Genomic DNA, 8,338 nt, shown 5'->3' with positions numbered 1-8,338 from the left:
CCTCCCCTGCCACCAACATCATCGCCTCCTCCAAAACCCTCCTAGCCAGCCATAATGCAAAGAGAGAGCGAGAGTTTCTCACCTCAACAAGCCAATGGAAATCACCGTGATAGAGCTTGTGCGAGAGACGTACACCGAACAGCTGATCGAAATCACCGAGCAGTTGCCGGAAAGCTGTTGAGAGCAGCCGGATTCCTCGCCTGGGAGAGCCCGGTGGTTAGGGAAGAAAAGGGCTTTAATGGATCAAGTAAATAAAGTTATGCATTAGAGCATCAACAGGTCGTTGTAGTATAGTGGTGAGTATTCCCGCCTGTCACGCGGGTGACCCGGGTTCGATCCCCGGCAACGGCGTTTCTGTTTTTTATTTTTTGGCCTATGAAAAAATTTCTCAATGAAAACTTTTCTCTTGTTTCTATGACATGAAAAGATTAACGAACTGCATAAGGGTGAGGGATTTCAAGAGGGAGAGGGTGACAATGACATTCACACATTCACAAGGATGAAGAGGCAGCACACCATGGGGTGGTAGGTGTGAGGGCTGCCTACTGCAAATGGATTCGATATGGTCGAATATCTGATCTGAATCTGACATGTTTTTTCCGATACGGATCTTCTAATTAAAATCCTAATGTAGATTCTGATAAGATTCGGATCTGTTCAATTGGATCACTTTCGGATTCAGGCCTGATTCAGATTAGAGTTTTAAGTCAGATCCGGGGTGGATTGGAATCAAAATTCAAGAAGAATACGTTTTTTTACATGTAAATAGCTTGTTTTGTTTTATATTTTTTCTGGATCCAGTATTACCACATGTATTTTAGATTCGGATTCAATCTGATCTCCTTGGATCTGATTCTGATTCAGATCCATATTTGGATGTTCTGCATGTTTTTGGATTCTCATTCAGATCTGACAGGATTCAGCTCAAATCCAACCCGTTTGCACCCCTACTTAAAACAAAATCTTTTGATAGAAAAAAGTTCACTTAAGATGAAAAGATTTTTTCATATCAAAATCAAGGCGTTTTAGGGGCGGTTTGTTTCACCTAAAATGGTGTGAAAGAGACGCAATTTCAGGTGAAAGTGGGCCACTTTCCAGCGTGAGGTGGAACGAACAGCAAAGTGAGAAATTCCATGTAGGGTCCACACAATTAATGGATGGTGAGGCACTTTGACAGGAAAGTCGAGTCGCACCCATCCCCAGGGTAACCACTTTCCGTCCATAATGCCTCTTTCGTAGGCGGTTTGTAACAAACGAACCCTTAGAAAAAATTTCACGTTCAAAACTTTCTCTTGTTTGGAACACATGAAAAAGTCATTTTTTTTTGTTCAATTTGTATTTTTCCTACCACTATCTTGCTTCCAAACGCGTGTTTAAAATCCTTCTTCAAAATGCCTGTACTTTTCCTGTTAATATGAAAAGTACCGCTAGGCCCTAGCTCTATACAACTGGCAGCAGGATACACCAAGGCGTGATGTTTGAGTTAATATCTGTGTCACCCACAGTACTGGGACAGAAAGAAAGACGTACTTGGACACTTGGACATAGGGTTGTCAATGAGTCGGGTTTGTTTCAGGTACCCAATACGACCAGGACTGGAATTTTTGGTTACAAGATAAAAAGCGTCGACCTGAATAATATTCAAGATAAATCCTAACCTGTCCCGAAAATTACCCCTAGCTCTATACAACTGGCAGCAGGATACACCAAGGCGTGATGTTTGAGTTCATCTGAAATTATTGGAACAAGTGAAAGACCTGCTTCGACCAATGAGTCGGGCCTGTATCGGGTGTCCAACATGACCCGAACCTAAAGTTAATGGTATGACATACAAAGTGCTGAGCCGAATAATATTCGGGTCAATCTAACCCCCACTCAAATAAGATGCAGGCCGGATTTGGGTTATGATTTTACTCGGGTACTCCACCTAACACTGCCTACTGGAGCGGATCCAGGTATATACCTCGTTTGGTTGGGGACTGCCCCTATTGGACGGGTGGCAAAACCTGACACGACCCGCCAATCCACCTCTTAGGCCGGTTCGGGTTTGGCTTAAACTAACCTGTTTAATAAACGGGTCAACCCGCCTAACCCGTTTATTAAACTGGTTGGGTTTGTGTTAGGGGTATGCCAACCCGCCAACCCGGCTGACCCATTTAATAAATGGGTTAGGTGTGCGGGTCAACCTGTTTACCCGAACCCGACCCGCCCACCAACCTGCCAACCCGCCCGCTAACCCATTTACTCGACCCAACCTGTTTATTAAACGGGTTAACCGGGTCGTGTCAGGTTACCCGTTTAATAAATGAGTCGGGTTCGTGTTTGCCACAGCCGACCCGTTTAATAAACGGGTCAGGTTCATATTGAGGTATGCTGACCCGCCAACCCGACCCGATTGCCACCCTTTCGACCCTCCCCACTGCACAAGGCACTCATAATTCCAAAGAACCGTGGGTGTTTGAATCACGGATGCATGTGAACAGCACGTCCTGTACAGCATTGTCTAGCATCCTCAAAATAATTTTTTTTGAAAGGCAAGCTTGGGTCAGTCAAACCCACACCAGTTATCTGCTTCCGGCGTTCGGAGCTCTCCCTCCCTGTTTCGCGGAGGTGATGGAATAGCGGCGGATGCCAGAAACGTGTCTGCGTGTCCAGCGTTTGCGTGAACCTATGCCCGCGCGTGGGGCCTCTGCTCAACCTCCTAAGGATGGGCGGGGACGGCGAATCAAACGCCTGAAGGAACGGCCACACTAGCACGCTACCTTGTACTAAGTAACTACGCCTCGAGGCTCGAACCATGATTTTGCCCAAGTTCGCGATTTTGGGTACTCGTTGAATCGAAACAACTCGAGTACCGTAATGGTGAATCTGGTTTCCGTGGATCCGAGAGTTCCTCTGCTGTCAATGGTTACTAGATTTCATAGTCTTGGTTCCTGTCGTTGCGGTTCCTTCCATCGATTCGCGGCATATGGTGGCCGATTAGAACCTACCATCAGGGCCAGCGGGCCTGCAGACACCAGAAACGGTAGTGAAGTTGGTGCCTCCTCTTGCCTAGACTTCCGTAACAATAGAACACCGACCACCCAATCGAATTTAGTCCATAGAGCGGACACCATGAATTCGTTTGCTAAAGATGGTGAAGAACTTTCTGTCGAATTGTACAACTGTTTGGTTCGATCCTATTGCGAGGCCGGCGATCTCGACGCCTCCATGGGGATGGTTGCACTCATGGAGGCTTCAGGAATGCAACCGAGCAGTTCTAGCTAAAATTCTCTCATTGGGGCTCTGGGTAGTGTTGGTAGAACATTGGAAGCAGATGCCATATTTCTGGACATGAAGTTGTTGGGGATGCAACCCAAAGTGAGGGCCTACAATCTTCTTTTGAGTGGGTTGTTGAGAAAAGGCCTGCTGCAGCAAGCTGACTGCTTGCTCTTGGAAATGGAGGAGAGGGGAGTTGGGTGCAATTGGGAGACCTACAGGGTACTGCTTGAGGCCTATACTCACGCCGGGAGGCTGGCGGATACTTGGAAGTTGCTTGTTGAGATGAAGAAGAAGGGGTTTAAGGTGAAATCTTCGTATGTTTATAGCAAAATTATTGGTTTGTATAGAGACAATGGGATGTGGAACAAGGCTATGAGCCTTATCAGAGAGATGCAAGGCAATGGGGTTTCGCCGGATAGGAGGATGTATAATTGTGTCATTGATACGTTTGGGAAGTTTGGTATGGTGGATGAAGCTGCGGAGGCATTTGCAAAGATGCGTTCGGAAGGTATTGCGCCGGACATCGTGGCGTGGAACTGTTTGATCAGGTCGCACTGCAAGGCGGGGAGACTCGATCGATCATTGGAGTTCTTTGCTGCAATGCTGGAGGAGGGGCCTTATCCTGACCCCAATATCTTTATCAATATCATTGCTAGCTTGGGAGAACAAGGACAATGGGATCATATCAGGAGGAATTTTGAGAATTTGAAGCATAGAGGACTCAGGAATAGCGGGATTTTGTACGCTGTTTTGGTCGATATCTATGGACAGTATGGGAAGTTCGAGGGCGCCGAAGAGTGTGGCAGCCATGAAAGCTGAAGGTTTTCAGCCTTCTTCCAGTGTGTTTTGTGTTCTAGCAAATGCTTATGCTCAGCAGGTGTGTAAGCAGCTCACAGTTTGCTTGTGTTTATTATGTCTTCAATCGGCATTATTTTCTTTAGTGATGAGCACCTCTTGTTTCTTTAATTTATTGTTGAAAGGTCTTTTGCTATGAATGGATTAGCCTCCACGGCAGAATTATGAATGATGCTACTTCTTTATGCAACAGAAAACTAAGACCATTCAGTGTGATTTTCCTTTTTTAGTTATTTTTTCTTAATGATAGGATGTGGGAGTTGCTTTGGAAATCAGTGTAGAAACTTCTCTGTGTAAAGGCATTGAGTCCCTGGTGTTGCAAAAAAGATTTTTTTATGGTGAATGTTTTTGTTCTCTATCTCCATGTATACTTGACATTAGTTAGCATTGCTTATTCGTTTCTTAGTCTCTTTGCTTTCTGTTGTTTGCATCCACTTGGTCTAATTTTATGCATGTTGATGGAATACCTAGTTAAAACATTTGCTTGATTGTTTTCGTGTAATTCTATCTTAGGCTTGTTGCAGAATGTCGTGACATTTATTTTTCAAAGTTCTAGGGCATAATTAAGGATAACTAGTGTGTCTCCTCTAATCTGTGTATAGGATGCGGGATCTATGCAAAAATCAGTTTCTTTCCACTTCAAATCTTCAAGTTCAAAACTTCACATTATATTGGAGCAGGGCCTTGAGGAACATGTAGCTCCTTCTGGTTTTATCTGGAAATACAGACGAACTTTCAGATGAGGCATCCACACCTGATTCTCTCTTCTTGCCTGCTTCTTATGTTTTTCATTTGATGTGTCCAGCAGGATATATGTACGAGAACCCTGAAAAAACTTTCTAGTTTTTTTTTTAATCTTTATCGAAAAAAAACTTTGAAGCCAGTGAATCTCAAGGCTCTAGTCCAACATCCCTTTGAAAGATAAGGAACTCTACCATCTGGCCAGAACAAATGGCTGTAAGCTTTTTAGACAAGAGTACAACTGGTTAGAAAGGTAGACCTCTTAATCTGTGCATGATTGTTACATATGAAATTTGAAAAGTGCTGGCGTATACAATGGAGATGCTACGTTGGACAATCATGTTGAGTCAATTCCTTGTTGCCATGGTGCCAGTCTCACGAAGGGAATTGCTGTTATTACTACTTTTAGGTTTTGCTGAGTAAGACTTGATTCATGCTTTCAAATGATCATGTAGCGAGTGTCTTTCATGGATTTGCCCATTCACCGATATGTTCAGAAACTGTATGCAAGTGTAGAATATCAAAGCATGGTCATAGATCTCGTGTGAGAATTTTCTTAACAGGGGAAATCCTTGTGATAGTTGACAAAATTTTCAGAAAAATATAGGTAAAATCTTCACATAAATCTGAAAAATGTTATAGAAAATAAAAAATAAAAAACATGAAAAATTTGAAGAACTCATTACAATCACAATATATTGAAAATGGTGTAATCCTTGTCATGATTTTTTTTGAGATTTTATTGTTTTGTGAACTTAATGCTCTAAAACTGCAATAAATTAAAAAACATCAGCGATATTTGTGACATAGGATTTAATAGCTGACTTTTATATATTTGACTTGCATTTTCCTAAGGATTTTTGCAAGATTTCCTGAGTCAAGCTGTTCAATCTGAATTTGTCCTCAAAGCCAGTACCTATGGCCTGACCATAGATACAATTGTAGCATTTATCTGTAGCTGTAGAAAAAATTGTGTGAATGGACTTCTCTTAGAACTGGCGTGGAAAGAAAACAAAATTATCACTGATCAACCCTAGTCCGTACTTCAACATAACTAGATCCGCACACTTTGCATCAAGTTATGTGATATTGTAAAATACTATATTTCTTTGAATTCTTTCTGAACTACATTTTGGTGAAGTTTACAAGTTATGGTTAATGGATGACATATTTCTTCAGGGCATGTGTGAACAAACAGTCAGGGTTCTTCAACTCATGGAAGCTGAAAGGATTGAAGTTTGAACCAAACCTTGTCATGCTCAATTTGTTGATTAATGCATTTGGTATTGCTGGGAGGTATTCAGAAGCATTGGCAGTTTTTGAGTACATAAAACAAATTGTAAGTTTTTGTCTCTTTGGTATAACTTAAGAGTTCCATTATACTTTAAAATTATATATATATATATATATATATATATATATATATATATATATATATATATATATATATAAACTGGAATATGTAAACCAGCAAAATATGTAAACTAGTATGCACCGAGATTTTCATAGGTTTTTTTATTTTTTTCTAAAATTTCACCATATGGATGCGATCTAGATGCTTGGTTTTATAGAAAGAGACTCTTAGATCATCCGATTACGATATATAAGAAGGATCTTTTAAGTATTGAAAATCAACAGCTCAGAATTTTTGTAAATATTCAAGCATGTAAAATCACATTTATTGATCCGATTATGATGATCCAATAGTCGTTTCCAAGCAAATGGACCACGCTGAATGCATCTGCAGGGTTAGATTTGCAAAAAACCTATGAAAATCTCGATTCATACTAGTTTACAAATTTTGTTGGTTTATATATATATATATATATATATATATATATATATATATATATATATATATATATATATAGAGAGAGAGAGAGAGAGAGAGAGAGAGAGAGAGAGAGAGAGAGTATGAGAACTGGAAATATGAGAACTAATGTGTGAACCACGATTTTCATGAATTTTTTGTTCTTTTCTCTTGAATCTAACTGTACAGATGTGATCTATATGCTTGGTTTTGTAAGAACCCTTTCTTGAATCAACCGATTTTGATGCATAAATGACACTTTTTTAAGGCTTTAAAATCAATGACTCATAATCTTCATAAATATTCAAGCATTCAAAAATCACATTTTTCATCGAACATACATGATCCAATAGTCGATTCCTAGCAAATTCACCATGCCAAGCACATCCTCATGGTTGGATTTGCAAAAAAAGTGTTGGGAATGCCTGTATTTCTGGTTCTCATATTCTAGTGACTCTCTCTCTCTCTCTCTCTCTCTCTATATATATATATATATATATATATATATATATATATATATATATATATATATATGTTTACTAGCAAACCGTGTTTGCTGGTTTGAACCAACAGGAGCTGCCTCATCTGGAGATTGAACGGCTCTTGTTGGTTCAAACCAGCTACATTTGCTGGTAAACATATTCTAGTTTCCCTATATATATGTATGTATGTATGAATTTAGATGTCATTCACAAGAATTACTTCTTATTTTTGTAGGGAATCAGTCCTGATGTGGTTACATACACTACAGTTATGAAGGCCTTAATTAGAGGTCGAAAATTTGATCAGGTTTGTTTTTCTTGGATCCTTTTGATTTATTCTTTGTTACTATGTCTTAATGCAAATTTGTATTGTATATAATCCCCGGAAAGGCATAATAACCTAGTTGCATTCTGTGCTAGAACATGGTCATGTATGTGTAGTGTGTTTTCATGTTGGGAGGCCAAAAAACTGTCTCCTTCTATTGGCTTAAAACCAACTCTGATATGGGTGTCGCCTGCTTATGAATGCACCCTGTATTGCCCAGGCATCAAGCAGAAAAAGGAGAACATCTAAAATGAAAGTAACTGATAAGAAATTCTGTGGTCTGATAATTTGTTTATGCATTCATGCAATCTTTCTCTTTTTTATTGGAAATTGTGTGCTGCCTTCACCATATTCAGTTTGGCTTGGTAATCAGGTCCCAGGTGTAAAACCCGGATTTAAAAAAAAAAATTTATCGGACCCGGGCCGGGTCGGGTCCGGACCCGACCCGAGCCCATCGTCGTTAGGGTTTTAAAACCCGACACAGGAGAAAGGGTTTTGAGAAAAACCCTTTCTCCTGTGCGCCGCAACCCCCCCCCCCCTTTTTCAACCCGATAAGGATGGAAATCGGGGTTTCCCGATTTCACGCCTCCTCCCCCGATCTCTTTAAGAGCACCAGTGGAGGACAAGGGGAGGCACACCTCCCCCTTGCGTCTCCTTCTTCCCTGCGCACGGCTCCAGTGTCGCCGCTGCTGCAACCCCCGCCGACGTCGATCGACGACGCCAACCATCGTCGTCGGCCTCTTCCCAGGTACGTTGTCTCCTCCCTCTTCTCCCCCTTATCCCCCTCTCTGTCACCTTGTCGGGAGGCCGACAGGCGGCGCACGACCCATGCCGCGCCTCCCACCTCCCCTGTGCCCATCGGAG

General features: G+C 41.5%; 1 non-coding gene across 1 annotated transcript; it reads left to right on the top strand.

Moving 5' to 3' along the window:
* Positions 1 to 279: 279 nt before the first annotated feature.
* On the top strand, positions 280 to 351 carry TRNAD-GUC (transfer RNA aspartic acid (anticodon GUC)). The gene has a single exon. It is a non-coding gene; the product is annotated as a tRNA-Asp (tRNA).
* The last annotated feature ends 7,987 nt before the right edge of the window (positions 352 to 8,338 follow it).

Source organism: Nuphar pumila, chromosome 2, assembly GCF_984573655.1.
Source record: "Nuphar pumila chromosome 2, dmNupPumi1.hap1.1, whole genome shotgun sequence".
Lineage (NCBI taxonomy): Eukaryota > Viridiplantae > Streptophyta > Magnoliopsida > Nymphaeales > Nymphaeaceae > Nuphar > Nuphar pumila.
Note: the sequence above shows the minus strand (reverse complement) of the source record. Positions and strands in the feature narration are given on the sequence as shown.